Source organism: Ranitomeya variabilis, chromosome 4 (genome assembly GCF_051348905.1).
Source record: "Ranitomeya variabilis isolate aRanVar5 chromosome 4, aRanVar5.hap1, whole genome shotgun sequence".
Lineage (NCBI taxonomy): Eukaryota > Metazoa > Chordata > Amphibia > Anura > Dendrobatidae > Ranitomeya > Ranitomeya variabilis.
In genome coordinates, this window is record NC_135235.1 from 280,325,983 (window position 1) to 280,344,083 (window position 18,101).

The 18,101-nt window shown below is 45.4% G+C and overlaps 1 long non-coding RNA gene across 1 annotated transcript in view; it reads right to left on the reverse strand.

The window, feature by feature from the left end:
* LOC143768824 (uncharacterized) overlaps positions 1-5,835 on the reverse strand; it is a 139,903-nt gene extending 134,068 nt beyond the window's left edge. Inside the window, exon 1 of the long non-coding RNA XR_013214052.1 lies at positions 5,789-5,835. This is a non-coding gene — a long non-coding RNA (uncharacterized LOC143768824). The remainder of the gene's footprint in view (positions 1-5,788) is intronic.
* Positions 5,836-18,101: the final 12,266 nt, after the last annotated feature.

Genomic DNA, 18,101 nt, shown 5'->3' on the forward strand with positions numbered 1-18,101 from the left:
GCCCTGGCTGAACGGGGCGGTCCTGTAACTGAAAGGAGAGGCAGTAGGTCTGGTGCCGATAGGACAGGCGGTCCTGCAGATTTAAAGAAGGAGAATGAAAAAAGTTGAAGTACCTTATAATGTGACTATAGGAAGGTCTTTAATGGACTAAGAGTGTATATCCTTAAAGGCAAAGTTAAATTATTGTTCAATAATGTTTGCACTTAGTAGAATACCCGGTTGGGTAACAGGAGTTATTTATAGCCTGTAATTTATAATGTTAACCATGTTTGTAACGTTCAAGTGTCCTCACCTCCCATAAAGGGAAGCCTGTTTAAATATGCTTATTGTTATTACACTCAACAAAAATTGTATGTCTTTTTGCTAACTTGTATTGTTGTTTTCTTCCCAGTCCCGGAGTACTGTGTTTAACCAGGGGGGAGTGCAGCGCCCCAGAGTCCTGGTCGTTGCAGTACTGTGGCTCCGCCACTATGGGGAGCCATGGTGCGTCCGATGGCACTGAAGGAGTTCATCTGATCAGGTATCACAGACACCAATACATTTCACAGCCGGGCCTCCGGGGGGAGCTAAGGGTTCTATTCATTAGGCCACTCCCCACCATAGTGGGTAAACTGGGGGTCAGGCAGGAAGTTAGATCAGAAAGCTGACTGGATTGGACGAAGCAACACTCAGTGGCAGAGGGTGTTGTGGAGGAAGAGACAGTAGGGTCTCTGTCAGGGGTGGGATCCTGACAGAGGCTTGGCATTGGAAAGAACGTAACGGGTCCGCGCCAGCTCCGGGAAGCGGTGGGATTCAAGAAAGGACTAGAAGCGAGATAGATTGTGCTGAGTGAGAAACGAGATCAAGCAATAGGAGAATTCCAGTAGGGGTCGTGCTGTAAGACCGGAGCAACACCCTACTGAGGCGCATTACCGGTGGCCGGAACGCCGAGGGAGTATTATAACATTCAGCTTCAAGCAATACTCTAAACAGCGGCAGGACAGTCAGTTTAAGGCGGGCTGTCTAACACACATCACCTATGAAGTCTTGGGAGGCAATTGCGGGAGAGGGGCGTCTCTAGGGTCCCGGAAGAACTCCAGGCCTATCCGACAAACGGGTGCCGTTCCAACTGTAACATCAGGAAGGGACGGAAGATTAGAAGAACATCATTTAATCGAGTTGTGAGGGAACTTAAGAAACAGACACAACGGTTGTGGGGTACTTTCCGTAAGCACAGCAGGGAAGGACTACAACACATAGCGCTAAGAAGGAAGGCACCGATTTCCACCTGTGAAGTGAACTCTGGAGGTGCCATTGGACCGGCCGGACTTGCGCAGCCTGGTGAACCGTATTCTGGACTGAGGACTCAGAGATCTCCAGTAAAGAGGTAAAGAGACTGCAACCTGGTGTCCTCGTTATTTACCGCGACCTGCACCCCACAACTGCACCGTTACAACACGACTTATTTCACCGGACGTCCCCCACTGACAGACAGGGCCACGGACCGGGTCTAGCCACCGTGACAACCCCAGGACTGAGACCTAGAGGCCCGGCTCCGGGTACCCCTTGGCCCTGCGGCGGTGTGGGGGCGCTCCATACTATTTTGGAGGGATTCTTAAAGTGGTTGACTGGGACTTTAAAATTTATGGCCTATCTTTAGGGTAGGTCATCAATGTCTGATCAGTGGGGGGTACGACACCCTGCTGTTCTTGGTGTCGGTGGCAGACGGAACTGCTCAGTTATGGAGCTGCACAGCTCCATTGACAGAACAGTGGCGACGGTCGGGTTATGCACATCCAGCTTTTATTGATTTGAATAGATGGTGGATGTGTAGTACTTGGCCACGGCCACTATACTATCAGTGAGGCTGTGCAGCTCCGCAACTGAGCAGCTTCGGCTGCGGCCGACAGCAGGAACAGCTGATCAGCGGGGGTGCTGGGGGTTACACCCCCACCGATCAGACATTGATGACCTATGCTAAGAATAGGAAATCAATGTTAAAGTCCTGAACAACACCTTTAACTAAAAACATGGCTTACAGATAATACATTATTATCATACTAAGGCAACAAATAAGCTTGAGCAAAGTGTCCATGGCTCCATAACACAGAGTCAGCTACCATACAAAATCCCTGTTTACAGGAGGAAAACAAGTACTGGTACTTTCCAAAATCATGCTTGACATTTGGAGTTTGGCGATAGCCAAGTGAGTGAAATCCAACTAATGGCAAATTTGCCAACTGTTTATGTTCCTGTGGAGCTTTGAAGACCCACAGTTAATATAACTGAGTGCAAGCAGTTCGGACAAGAATCATATTAACCTTCGATGCAGTCTCTACCATGACAAAGTAATTAAAGAAAAAGATCTTAAACCAGGTTCAGTAAAAAGTATGTATGAAGACAGCTACCACAAGGTGACATAGAGCGTAAAAAAAATCTTGATTTTTCCATTAAGTATAATTACGGTAATTTAAAGTACGGTACTCTTCAGTTTAGCAGACCACGACAATGAGACAATTCATTATTGAGGAAAGGAGTCTCAGGAGAGCACGTACCACAAAAGATGTCAACATCTTGAGAAATTTTCTTTTAGAAATAAGGGGTTAAAAACATCAGGAACACATCCGGATAATCCTGTGTAGCTCTTTAATAGAAAATACCTTCCTGGCTCCTGCCAGCACTCTCCCTGCTTTATTTTAATGGTAATCCCAAAAACCATGGCACAACCACAGGCTAAATGCAATAATCCCCGACAGGTATGTCTACTGCTGTCTACATCCAACAAAGTTTATACATAGCATATACCATAGTTTATCTACTGTATTCTCAATGTTGGATAGTGGCAGTAAAAGACTCTGAATTTTCTCTAAATAATTTTATTTTATTTTAGCAATATACTGTATTTTAAGAAACAAATTTATTATTCGGATATAGAAAAAAAACACAATTAAATTACGACCCCCAAAAAAGTATGTAGTAACAAGAAGATCAGATTCAATCAGATGTGACCAGAACATAGTGATTAGATTTACACTTATGGTGACATAATCCTAATTTTCTTGACCAGCTACAATGGTAGCATTTACCAACGCTCTTCCGGGAATTTCTAAATTAGGATATAAGCAAAAGGCGTCTGCAAAAGCTCCCCATAGACTGAACAATGTCAAAATAACATTGCTGTGCACATGTTCCATCTCATGTCAAGTCTTTTCGGAAACTTTTAAGAGAAGTGACATGCTCATTCTTTGGGCGTCTTTCACCAGGAAGCCACCCACTCGTTAAACTTGACAGTACTAAGTAAAAGATACCGCTGCAAGAACGACAGCAAAATTGCCGGCAAAGACTCTTCAGGACAACGATTGCTGTTTCCATGTTATTATTGTTATTATTATTATACATTTTTATAGCGCCATTTATTCCATGGCACTTTACATGTGAAAAGGGGGCAAATATAGACAAATACATTAAACATGAGCAAAAAACAAGGCACACAGGTACATAAGGAGAGAGGACCCTGCCCATGAGGGCTTACAGTCTGTAGCATATGGGTGAGGATACACTAGGAGAGGGTAGAGCTGGTTGTGCGGTGGTTCAGTAGGTTGAGGATCACTGCAGGCTGCAGGCTTGTCGGAAGAGGTGAGTCTTCAGGTTCTTTTTGAAGGTTTCTATGGTAGGCGAGAGTCTGATGTGTTGGGGTAGAGAGTTCCAGAGTATGGGGGAAACACGGGAGAAGTCTTGGATGCGGTTGTGGGAAGAAGAGATGAGAGGGGAGTAGAGAAGGAGATCTTGAGAAGATCGGAGGCTGCGTGTAGGTAAGTACCGGGAGACCATGTCACAGATGTATGGAGGAGACAGGTTGTGGATGGCTTTGTATATCATTGTAAGGGTTTTGAACTGGAGTCTCTGGGCGATAGGAAGCCAGTGAAGGGCTTGGCATAGGGAAGAGGCTGGGGAATAGCGGGGAGACAGGTAGATTAGTTGGGCAGCAGAGTGTAGGATGGATTGGAGTGGTGCCAGAGAGCTAGTGGGGAGGCCAGAGAGTAGGAGGTTGCAGTAGTCAAGGCGGGAGATGATAAGGGCATGCACTATTGTTTTTGTGGTGTCACGGTCAAGGAATGCGCGTATCCGTGAAATATTTTTGAGTTTGAGATGGCAGGAGGAGGCAAGTGGTTGGATATATGGGTTGAAAGAGAGGGCAGAGTCGAGGATCACCCCTAGGCACCGGGTGTGTGGGACTGGGGAAAGTGAGCAGCCATTGACATTGATGGATAGGTCTGGTGGAGGGATAGAGTGAGATGGGGGAAAGATGATGTATTCTGTTTTATCCATGTTCAGTTTTAGAAAGCGAACAGAAAAGAAGGCTAAAATTGCAGACAGACAGTGTGGGATTTTGGTAAGTAAAGAGGTGAGGTCAGGTCCAGATAGGTAGATCTGTGTGTCATCGGCGTAGAGATGGTACTGCATACCATGGGATGCTAGGAGCTGTCCCAGGCGAAGGTGTAGATGGAGAAGAGTAGGGGTCCTAGAACAGAGCCTTGAAGAACACCGACAAAGGGCAAAGTGAGAAGGTGGTGTGGGGGAGGGGACACTGAATGTTCAGTCTGTCAGATATGAAGAGATCCAGGATAGGGCCAAGTTTGTGATGCCAAGAGATGAGAGGATCTGTAGCAGAAGGGATGGTCCACAGTGTCAAAGGTAGAAGACAGGTCCAGGAGAAGGAGGACAGAAGAGTGTCACTTGCTGTTGGCAGTTAGTAGGTCGTTGGTGACTTTAGTTAGGGCAGTTTCAGTTGAGTGATGGGGTCGGAAGCCAGATTGTAACCGGTCAAAGAGGGAGCAGGAGAAGAGGTGGGAGGAAAGTTCAAGATGGACATGTTGTTCCAGTAATTTGGAGGTATAAGGGAGAAGAGATATTGGGCGATAGCTAGACACAGAGGATGGGTCGAGGGAGGGCATTTTGAGGATGGGTGTGATCTTGGCATGCTTGAAGTATAAGGGTAAGACACCTGTTGTGAGTGAGAGGTTGAAGAGGTGTGTTAGGGTTGGGATGAAGACCGTGGCAAGGTTAGGGATGAGGTGGGACGGGAGCGGGTTGAGTGTGCAGGTGGTGAGGTGTGATCTTGACAAGAGGGTGGAGAGCTGATCTTCTGCCATGGTGGAGAAGCTGGTTTTGGAGGAGCAGGGTTGAGCAGCTAAGAGGGGCATTGGGCGCTGTGGGCCAAAGCTTTTTTTGATCGTATCGATCTTCTGTTTAAAGAAAGAGGCAAAGTCTTCAGCAGAAATGAGAGGGGAGGGAGAGGTGCGTGGGGACGGAGTAGAGAATTGAAAGTGTTGAAAAGCTGTTTAGGGTTGTGAGTGGTGGCCAGAATACTGGGATCCCCAACCTTCACTTGAGTAGTTCTGTGTTCCCTATTCGATTGGAGTGGTTGTGCATGCATAAGCTGATGCCCCATTTCATGTCTATGGGAACTGTCTTTTCAGAGAGGATGAGGACTAGAACTCTAGCGCCACCTATTGGAAGTAGAAATCCTAAAAGTCAATATTGACCCTCTAGCCTTGCCTCATGACTTAAGGTACCGTCACACTAAGCGACGCTGCAGCGATAGCGACAGCAATGCCGATCGCTGCAGCGTCGCTGTTTGGTCGCTGGAGAGCTGTCACACAGACCGCTCTCCAGCGACCAGCGATGCCGAGGTCCCCGGGTAACCAGGGTAAACATCGGGTTGCTAAGCGCAGGGCCGCGCTTAGTAACCCGATGTTTACCCTGGTTACCAGCGTAAAAGTTAAAAAAACAAACAGTACATGCTCACCTGCGCGTCCCCCAGCCTCTGCATCCTGACGCTGACTGAGCTCCGGCCCTAACAGCAGAGCGGTGACGTCACCGCTGTTGCTTTCACTTTCAGTTTAGGGCCGGCGCTTTAGTGTCAGGAAGCAGAGGCTGGGGGACGCGCAGGTGAGTATGTACTGTTTGTTTTTTTAACTTTTACGCTGGTAACCAGGGTAAACATCGGGTTACTAAGCGCGGCCCTGCGCTTAGTAACCCGATGTTTACCCTGGTTACCAGTGTAAAATATCGCTGGTATCGTCGCTTTTGCTGTCAAACACGGCGATACACGGCGACCTAGCGACCAAATAATGTGCAGACCTTCTAGCAGCGACCAGCAATTTCACAGCGGGATCCAGATCGCTGCTGCGTGTCAAATTCAGCGATATCGCCATCCAGGTCGCTGCAACGTCACGGATTGCTGGCGATATCGCCTAGTGTGACGGTACCTTTAGGAGAAAAGACAATGTCTAGGGGACTATAGCTAAGTAGTCATCTAGTGCCATCCACCACTTGCAATGCAGTTGGACCATCACTGATCTAGCAGCTTTCACCTATCTCGCCAATAGACAATAGCTTGTCAAAATCAGAATACCCCTTTTAGAGTATCATTTTGTCCAATCCAAACAAAATGTTAACTTTTAAATTAATATGAATATGCTACTAGAAATTTGGAAAGACAGAAATCTTGGGGCTTGGTTCACTAACCTTGAACCATGGAACTCCTTTGGATTAAGAATCAGGGGTGGCTCCAGCTTATGTACCCATAGCCTAATATGAATATGACTTGGTGGTGGAAATCCTCCCTATCAATATAATATTCTGCTAATATAAATACAGGTTTGTAGGGGATTCTAGGGACATGACATGTACATGATGCAAATCTTGTCCGGACTTTCTGATTTCCACATCCATCTAATTTGTATGTGGACTTTCTGAATCTTCGTCATTAGTAGATATTGGGGGGAGAAGGATCGGAACTTGCTTTTCAACATGCCAGATCATTTTATTCTCAGGATCATCTGCCTGGAGTGAAGATATATAAGTGCTGATGATGATCAATAGTCAACAATAAAATTTGTCTACGATATGATCGGTCCATGTAAAAGTTACATCACATTTTCCGAGTATGTCTCAATATTCTCAAGCAAAAAAAAAAAATGCATAAAAGTGAAGGAATCCAATCAATCATGGCACTAACGCTGATCTCTACTTTATTTATAGGTTTGACATTTGGCTCCTAGGTGACTACTAATGGGCTCAGTTGGTTCATCTTGGCAGTAGCTACAATAGGATGAAGCATGTATGTATACTAAGGGGAAGATGTTCCCTTCTTCCTGGGGTCAGGACAGCCATTAGTCCTGCAATAATTTGACAGAAGGACAGCCTTATTCACTCTACAGATATACTTTTCTCTTGCTTTCTAGTTAACCATCTATGGGTGTTACAAAAGCTACGGTCCTGACCCTGCTGTTGAAATTTCTTTCTTTCCATTTTCCTCCTTTTAAAGCAAGGACAGAGCAGATCTTAAAGGAAGGAGTGTGCAGCCTCAGTAGTGGACAATGGAGGGCATGGATGACCCTTGGCCTTTGCTTGCAGCTTTCCTTTGTCAGAGAGAACCAGAGCACCTTATTGATATGTCGAGATGTCAATGATTAGAAGCACAAGAGGCATACTGGATGATTTCACCCCCCTTTGTCCACTATGCTGGTTCTGCTTGTTGCAACTTTACCAGTGTTTTCTATTGCCCTTTGGGATATGGAATAATAGGGCACATCTGTGAGCAGCATGACGAGATGGTCAACAATAAAAGTAAACTTGATAGGACTTACTTGCTGTGCCTTGACTTGTCCGAATCAGTAAAATCAGCAGAAATGGAGGTTGAAAATTAACAACATTTGCAGATGGCAATTATTGCTGATTTTGTATTAACATGCTGGCAGTTTCTTGCACAGACAATTGTACTTTCGATGTTTAGAGCTACTGATTGTCCACCCTGTTCTAAGTGTATCTGAAGAGAAGTGAAATGTTAGCATGCAGATGCCATTGTTGTGGTCTCCAGTAGACATAATGTTCTTGTTGCAGAGTCTTGTATTTGTGTTGCTCAATTTGTACAGCCTTAAAATGGTTTATCAAGATCACAAGTCTATTTTCGTCAGTCTCTTAGACTTTAAATCGAACAGCATGGCCGACACTTTTTTTCTAATGTGGGATTTGCGATCTCCATTAGCATGATTGGTAAAATGACATACACATTACATGAATGTTGGTTAAATCAGCAAATTATGGCCAACCATTTAATGTGTATGGGGTGTTAAGAAATACTCTTGTGACCCCTCTCTTTGAGAGGAAAGAAGAGTTGGACTATTGGATTTCAACATTTCCTTTTGCTCCCAAAGACACCCCCAAAGGAGTGACGAACGTGTTTGTGGCCAGCTTTACAGTAGCTTCAGTGATAGGGAGCACAAATGTCCCTAGGTTGTCCTGCACACGTTGAGCAGGGTTCATGGATTGGCGAGTAACTATAGTAGGTGCAGAGGTTGCAGTTATATTCTGGCCAAACTAGGTGGATGCACAAGGGCCATTTGGCTCATATGAATTCAATATTATTAAAGGCGCATGATAGGTAGAAGATCTGTTGGAGATTTTGTATTGGGGCCAATGAACTTCAAGTTCATGGATTAACTTTTTGTCTCTGTCAGATAAAGCCTGTTAAGCAGACTTACTTTAGACCTTTATGGTAATTGCATGACCAACCTTTCCAGTCTGTTATCCAAATTGATAGGTCAAAATGGAAGATGTGGATCTTTGAGGACCATATCCTAAAACATGTATAAGGAGTTTGGACTGGACTGTCGCGTTCCTACCCCTGAGACACCAATTGCATTGTAATGTTTATTATGTCTTGTGTCTTTATAGGTAGTATAAGATAGTGACTGTAGTTAGATAATGACATTAGGGTAAGATCGTGTTAATGTTCGGGACTAACCCTTAGTGGGAAGGGCTTAGTGTTAGTGAAATAGACCATTTCCTGTAGATAGTTAGATAGGGACAAGTTCAAGTTGAAGTAGGAAGTGTCTCTTAGCAGTGCTGCTGTTGTGGGTGAACTACTACAGAAAGGAGACCAAGTGACAAGTGAGTAGCGTGGTCTGGAACTGACCGAAGATGAGACAGAGTGGCCTTCCACCTTAAAGAGGTCCTTGGATAGGACAACATGTCATGAGAAACCCTAAGCTTGCTAAACACCAAGGTAATGGACCTAAACAGGAAAGAATTTGTGGGACTAGTGGTTGGTCCCGAGCAGTAGATCAAGGGAGCCAATATTGAAAGATATAGGACTCTAAGCAGGTAGAGAGACTTGCTGAACAGGACTGTGGCGACAATCTAGGTTGTGACGAAGTAGGGGGAAACAGTGTGCTTTACAGGCCCTGAAGTAGGCTACAGAGGAAGGATACTGTGTGTGTGTGAAAATGCCTTATACTGTGAAGGAAACATGCATAAGATGCTATCCCTCATACATAACCCTTACCAAGTCACCATTCAGTAAAGACTGTGTTTTAGAAAGGTAGTCTCCTTTATTGAACTCTGAAAACTATGGTCCTGGCCAGCCAACACCATCGGTTACAGGCGGCCTGCACAGCCGCAAGGCCCTCACAGCCCCAACACCCAGCATAAACCCACTCTTTCATGTGGTGTGCCATGGCGTAACAGGAGATGAGTGCCTCGCCTGTGGCTACCACCCCGCAACGTGCTACACATGCTCTAATGGTGCAAGCACAGTGTATGGAGAGCGAGGCCACGCGCACTGGCTGGGAGTATGTATAACTTATCTTGGGTCAGAAACTGGTGACTCCCCGCAGAGAACAGTGCAGGGATTCAAAAGTCTGCAGTTACGCAAAATGACCGCTGACTTATCGATTTGGACCGGACAACCCTATAAGGGGGTTGACTCATCTTGGGTAAATGTGAAAAACTGTGCAATTCACCTCTTATTAAAAATCCTCTCTCTTTTCAAGAACGGAGGGATATTTAAATTTTATAATTTACAGCTCGTAGTCTAGGTTACCAGCCACCTCTGCAATCTATCAGAGGTGGTTTATTTTCTAGGCAAGGATGCATGCCAGCTTCTTGCTTTTTACATAGCATGCATCTGCAGTTCCTCCTCCTAAGCTGCAGAAGCAAAGTTGCTTCTGCTTGTATGAATGTGAAGAATGGGAGATTTCAGAGCTTGGGCACTCCGCTGTCCGGACTGTCTCTCTTGAAGAGAACACTGCCTTCCTCTGGAAAATAAAAAACCAGGCTGCTGGTTGGGTGGGTGTGCACTACTGAAGATAGAAAGTTAAGACCTTTAGATGGGGTTGTCCAGGACTTTCACATTGATGGCCTATCCTTAAGAAAGGTCATCAATATCTGATCGTGGGGGTGTGATACTCTGCACCTCCACTGATCCGCTGTTCCCAGTGTCGGCAGTGGCTGGAACTGCTAAGTTGTGGAGCTGCACAGCTCCGTAGAATGTATAGTGGCTGTGGCCAGGTAATACACATCCAACCCCTACTGATTTGAATAGATGGCGGATGTGCAGTACCCGGCCGCCACCACTACACAGTTGACTGAGCAGTTCTGTCTGCCACTGCCCCTGGGACCAACTAATCAACAGGTGAACTGGTGTTGCTCCCCCACTGATCAGACATTGATGGCCATCAATGTTAAAGTTCCGGACACCCCCTTTTAAGCTTTGCTACAATGGAAAATTACAGATTAAATCTGAACTAGATAGTAAAATGAAACAATATTGTTTATGGAAGAAAACAAAATTAAGTTCAAACTGTATTAGAAAGTTTTTAAACTTTTTACTATACACTGATCAAAGTTTATTATGCTGAACACTAGAAAACCCTTTTATCTTTTTATAGAATTCCTTTAAATATGTTGCATCTTATTTCAGGTGCATGAAATCCCTCTACAAATATCGAGTGAAAATTTTCTCACCGAATAAATAACATAAATAATCTGAAATCGTCGGGCGCCAGGATGACATTCTGGTTTCATGCCTGCCTTTCCTAATCTTCGTATTCAATAGTGAAAATGCAGATGCAACTCCCGAAACGGTTCTCACCTCTTTATCTGATTTATTACATGGTTCTTTCCATGTAAATGGGGAAATGTCTTCAGTCAGGCCACAGATAGATTTTTTATATCAGCCTAATTCTTTGTATCTGCGGTGACCCCTGACTATTTTATGATCATTTTCTGCTGGGACGAAGGAACACCTTGCATCAGGCATAGCCATAAGTCAGTGCACCAGCTGGGCACAATGCCTTTTTTCACTATTGTCGGGGATAATAAACTTACAATGGGCTCAATGAACCACGGCTCTCAGCTCTGTAAAATAAAAAACAAGGCGAGGAGGGTGAGAGCGGCCACTTCAGTTTAGGGACCCCCCTCATTTGTGTTCTTTTTTTCTTCCAGGCTTCTGTTTCCAAGGTGATGGAATTTTGGCCGCCGATCCCTCATCCTCGCTGTGATGCCATGCACATTGCAATACTGAGTGCGGCTGTTCACCTTCTGTCCCCAGATGTCTTCCTTGTTCGAGGCAAGAAGCATGGCGGCTTGAGACCATATGGAGAAATAAAAGGGTCCCTAAGTGGTGGCCTGTGGGGTTTATAGATGCAGGATGCCGTAAGAAGTCAATGCAGGGAAAAGTTTATGACATTACTGAAATATCTTTCTACACTGGAAAGGTGAGTTAATGTAGAAATAATTAAGAGAATCTGACTTATTTTTTTCATCCCCATGATTAATTGTTGTGCATCGGATTAAAGAGAAAAATAGTCCTGATATTAATTTTTAGTGCAACAAATTATTCCTCAATATTCTACTACCATTGAAAACAGACCAACAAATAATATTTAACTAATAAACCTCAGTTAGAGAATTCACGAAGCGAATGACTAGTCACAGCCGAAATGGAGCCCCCAGATATGTGGCCCCTTATCCATCCACAGTTCGCACTTTCCAACTCATAGCCATGCACCGCCCTACATCTCCTCTTCATCTCAGTCTACCACCCTACTGGCCCAGTCTGCAGTGCTGCACTGCCCTACACCTGCTCTTCATCTCAGTATACCACTCTACCTGTCCACTCTGCAGTGGTACACCACCCTACATCTCTTCTTCATCTGTCTACTACCCTATCCATCCTCTCCACAGTTCTTCATACCCCTACATCTCCTCTCTCATCTAACTACCATTCTACCCATCCTCTCCACAGTGCTGCACTGCCCTACATCTCCCCCTGATCTCTGTCTACCACTCTATCTGGCCACTTTGTAATGCTGCCTCACACTACATATCCTCCCTCATCTGTCTACCACTCTACATGTCTTCTCCGCAGTGCTCTGTCTAATGTGTTTACCACTTGGCCCATCCTCTCCACAATACTAAACTGCCCTACATCTCCTTCTCATCTCTGTCTACCACCCTACCTATCATGTCGACAGGATTGCACTGCCCTACATCTGCTCCTCATCTCTGGCTACTACCTACTTGTCCACTCCACAGTGCTGCACCACCATACATCTGCTCCTTATCTTTGTCTACCACTTTATTTGTCCCCTACACAGTGCTGCACCACCATACATTTCTTCCTCCTCAAGAATTCGGACCAGAATGGGGACATTTTTACTGGAATAAGTCCAGGATGGGGAACATTATTATAGGAAGGGGCCAGGATGGGGAACATTATATGAGGGAGGAGCCCAGGATGAGGGATATTATACCAGGATGAGGGACATTATTACAGGAAGGTGCCAGGATGGGGATATCATTATATGGGGGGCAAACACAAATGTCTTAATAGGAGATCTAGAATGCTACAAGGGCCCATACATCTAACCAACATGCAGGTGGGGTCCAGTGTTATGATCTGGTGACCTTGGAGCTGCATGAAACTTTCTCTGGAGATGGTGGAACCTGTACTGACCGCAATCCTGAACTAACACCGCAACTAGAAGTAGCCATGGGGTGTGCCTAACACTCCCTAGACACCTCGACACAGTCAGAGGACTAAATACCCCTATAGATGGAAATGGGAATGCTATCTTGCCTCAGAGCAGACCCCCAAAGGATAGGCAGCCCCCCACAAATAATGACTGTGAGTAGGAGAAGAATAGACACACGCAGGTAGAAAACAGGATTTAGCAGAAGAGGCCACTCTAGCTAAAATAGGAAAGGATAGGACAGATAACTAGGTGGTCAGTATTAAAACCCTTCCAAAAATATCCACAGCAGATAATACAAAAACTTCCACAATCTAACTAAAGACATGGAATGTATATCTGCCACTCCAGAGAATCCAGCAAGACTGAGAAAATACTGACACAATCTAAGCTGGACAAGAAAACACAAAGAATAGTACTGAATTGTGAAGCACACAAAATGTGTGCCACAGGGAAAAAGAACCAGACACTTATCTTTGCTGATTTGGCAGAAAGGCAGGAGGAACCAGGCAGAGGTCCTACACCTCCCAACAACAATTGACAACTGGCAAGGACTAATGAATCCTGCACGCCTAAATACCCCAGTCAGATCTGCAATCAGCAGATACACCTGACCAGGGCTGCAACTCAGGGGCAACTGCATTACCACCTACAACCACCAGAGGGAGCCCAAAAGCAGAATTCACAACAGTACCCCCCCTTGAGGAGGGGTCACCGAACCCTCACCAGAGCCCCCAGGCCGATCAGGACAAGCCAGATGAAAAGCATGAACCAAATCAGCAGCATGGACAGCAGAAGCAAAAACCCAAGAATTATCCTCCTGGCCATAACCCTTCCATTTGACAAGGTACTGAAGCCTCCGCCTCGAAAAACGAGAATCCAAAATCTTCTCAACCACATACTCCAACTCCCCATCAACCAACACGGGGGCCGGAGGATCAACAGAGGGAACAACGGGCACCACATATTTCCGCAATAAAGATCTATGGAAGACATTATGGATAGCAAAAGAGGCCGGAAGCGCCAATCGAAAAGACACCGGATTAATAATCTCAGAAATCCTATAAGGACCAATAAACCGAGGCTTAAACTTAGGGGAAGAGACCTTCATAGGAACATGACGGGAAGACAACCAAACCAAATCCCCAACCCGAAGCCGGGAACCAACACACTGATGACGGTTAGCAAAACGTTGAGCCTCCTCCTGAGACAACACCAAATTGTCCACCACATGAGCCCAAATCTGCTGCAACCTGTCAACCACAGAATCCACACCAGGACAGTCAGAAGGCTCAACCTGCCCAGAAGAAAAACGAGGATGAAAACCAAAATTACAAAAAAAGGCGAAACCAAAGTAGCCGAACTAGCCCGATTATTAAGGGCAAACTCGGCCAATGGCAAAAAGGCCACCCAATCATCCTGATCGGCAGACACAAAGCATCTCAAATAAGTCTCCAAAGTCTGATTAGTTCGCTCGGTCTGGCCATTTGTCTGAGGATGGAATGCAGAAGAAAAAGACAAATCAATGCCCAGCCTAGCACAAAAGGCCCGCCAAAACCTAGAAACAAACTGGGAACCTCTGTCGGACACAATATTCTCTGGAATACCATGCAAACGAACCACATGCTGAAAAAACAACGGAACCAACTCTGAAGAGGAAGGCAATTTAGGCAAAGGCACCAAATGAACCATCTTAGAAAACCGGTCACAAACAACCCAGATAACCGACATCCTCTGGGAAACCGGAAGATCAGAAATAAAATCCATAGAAATATGCGTCCAGGGCCTCTCAGGGACCGGCAATGGCAAAAGTAACCCACTAGCACAGGAACAACAAGGCTTGGCCCGCGCACAAGTCCCACAGGACTGCACAAAAGAACGCACATCACGTGACAACGAAGGCCACCAAAAGGACCTACCAACCAAATCTCTGGTACCAAAAATACCAGGATGACCAGCCAACACAGAACAGTGAACCTCAGAAATCACTCTACTAGTCCATCTGTCAGGAACAAACAATTTCCCCACAGGACAGCGGTCAGGTCTATCAGCCTGAAATTCCTGAAGAACCCGTCGTAAATCAGGGGAAATGGCAGAAAGGACCACCCCTTCTTTCAGAATGCCGACCGGTTCAAGGGCCTCAGGAGAATCAGGCAAAAAACTCCTAGAAAGGGCATCAGCCTTAATATTCTTAGAACCCGGAAGATACGAAACCACAAAATCAAAACGGGAAAAAAACAAGGACCATCGAGCCTGTCTAGGACTCAGCCGTTTGGCAGACTCGAGGTAAATCAAATTCTTATGATCGGTCAGGACCACAATACGGTGCTTAGCTCCCTCAAGCCAATGTCGCCACTCCTCAAACGCCCACTTCATAGTCAACAACTCCCGATTGCCGACATCATAATTGCGTTCAGCAGGCGAAAACTTGCGGGAGAAGAAGGCACACGGTTTCATCAAAGAACCAACAGAATCCCTCTGAGACAAAACGGCCCCTGCCCCAATCTCAGAAGCATCAATCTCAACCTGAAACGGAAGAGAAACATCTGGTTGGCGCAACACCGGAGCAGAAGTAAATCGGCGTTTAAGCTCCTGAAAGGCAGAGACAGCCGCAGAGGACCAATTCGCCACATCAGCGCCTTTTTTCGTCAAATCAGTCAAGGGTTTAACCGCGCTGGAGAAGTTAGCAATGAAACGGCGATAAAAATTTGCAAAACCCAAAAATTTCTGAAGGCTCTTCACGGATGTGGGTTGAATCCAATCATGAATGGCCTGAACCTTAACTGGATCCATCTCCATAGATGAGGGAGAAAAAATAAAGCCCAAAAAAGAAACCTTCTGCACCCCAAAGAGACACTTAGACCCCTTCACAAACAAAGCATTGTCACGAAGGATCTGAAATACCATCCTGACCTGTTCCACATGAGACTTCCAATCATCGGAAAAAATCAAAATATCGTCCAAATATACAATCAAGAATTTATCAATATAAGTCCGGAAGATATCATGCATGAAGGATTGAAAAACAGATGGAGCGTTAGTGAGCCCGAATGGCATCACAAGGTATTCAAAATGGCCTTCGGGCGTATTAAACGCAGTTTTCCATTCATCACCCTGCTTAATACGAACAAGATTATATGCCCCCCGAAGGTCAATCTTAGTAAACCAACTAGCCCCCTTAATCCTAGCAAACAAATCGGAAAGCAAAGGTAAAGGGTATTGAAACTTGACCGTGATCTTATTCAAGAGGCGATAATCAATACAAGGTCTCAAGGAGCCATCCTTCTTAGCAACAAAAAAAAAACCTGCTCCTAACGGTGAAGATGGCCGAATATGCTCTTTCTCCAAAGACTCCTTAACATAACTCCGCATGGCGGTATGTTCAGGCATAGACAGGTTGAAAAGTCGACCCTTAGGAAACTTACTGCCTGGAATCAAGTCAATAGCACAATCACAGTCCCTGTGCGGTGGAAGGGAACTGGACTTGGGCTCATCGAATACATCCTGAAAATCAGACAAAAACTCTGGAATTTCAGAAGAGGAAGGAGAGGAGATTGACATCAAAGGAACATCATTATGAACCCCCTGACAACCCCAACTAGTCACAGACATAGATTTCCAATCCAATACAGGATTATGTACCTGCAACCATGGGAAACCCAGCACGATAACATCATGCAAATTATGCAGCACCAGAAATCGACAATCTTCCTGATGGGCTGGCGTCATGTGCATGGTCACCTGTGTCCAAAACTGAGGCTTATTTTTAGCCAAAGGTATAGCATCAATCCCCCTTAAAGGAATAGGGTTCTGCAAAGGCTGCAAGGGAAAACCACAACGCCTGGCAAACTCAAAATCCATTAAGTTCAAGGCGGCGCCTGAATCCACAAACGCCATGACAGAGAATGATGACAATGAGCAAATCAAGGACACCGATAACAGAAATTTAGGTTGTACAGTACTGATGGTAGCGATCCTCTTTGCTTGCTTAGGGCAGACTGAAATGACATGAGAAGCGTCGCCACAATAATAACACAACCCATTCTGATGTCTGAATCCTTGTCGTTCCGTTCTAGACAAAATTCTATCACACTGCATTGGCTCAGGAATTGGCTCTGAGGACGACGCCACAACGCGCACAGTTCTACGCTCCCTCAAGCGCCGATCAATCTGAATGGCCAGAGACATAGAATCACTCAGACCGGAAGGCGTGGGAAACCCCACCATAACATCTTTAACGGATTCAGAAAGACCCTTTCTGAAAATTGCCGCCAAAGCATCATCATTCCATTTAGTCAACACAGACTGTTGTGAATTAGACTTTTTGGCTCCCTCTTGTGGTCACTAGTGGTATGACTCTGGGGTTGTCTTTTTTCTGTTTGGCACTCACCTGGGTCGTTAGTCCAGGGGTGTCGCTATATTAACTTCCTGGTTCCTTAGTCCAGTGCCTGGCATCGTTGTAATCAGATCCTTCTGTTGCTCCTGTCTGCTGGTCCTGGCTCTTGCAAAATTAAGCTAAGTCTTGCTTCTTTGTTTTTTGAGTTACTTGCTTTGCTACTATTTTTGTCCAGCTTGTACTAAATGTGATTTCTGACCTTGCTGGAATCTCTAGGGGGCTGGTGTTCTCCCCCCGGCCGTTAGACGGTTCGGGGGTTCTTGAATATCCAGCGTGGATATTTTAATAGGGTTTTTGCTGACCATATAAGTCATCTCACTATATTCTGCTATTAGCTAGTGGGCCTCTCTTTGCTAAATACCTAGCTCATTCTTATGTTTGTCTTTTCCTCTTACCTCACCGTTATTATTTGTTGGGGGCTTGTATCCAACTTTTGGGGTCTTTTCTCTGGAGGCAAGAAAGGTCTTTCTTTTCCCTTCTAGGGTTAGTTAGTTCTCCGGCTGGCGCGAGACGTCTAGAACCAACGTAGGCACGTTCCCCGGCTACTTCTATTTGTGGTGCTAGGATTAGATATATGGTCAGCCCAGTTACCACTGCCCTATGAGCTGGTTTTTTGTGTTTGCAGACTTGGTATTTATTCCTGAGACCCTCTGCCATTGGGGTCATAACAACAGACCATTTTCTAAATTTCTGACAAAACAATTCTGCAGCCTCTTGACCCTGAGACAGGGCCAACAAGGTTTTCTCCGCTTGATCCACAGAATTAGGTTCATCATATAATAAACCTAAAGCCTGAAAAAAGGAATCTACATTAAGCAAGGCCGGATTCCCAGATTCCAGGGAAAATGCCCAATCCTGTGGATCACCACGCAGCAGGGAGATGACAATTTTAACCTGCTGAATGG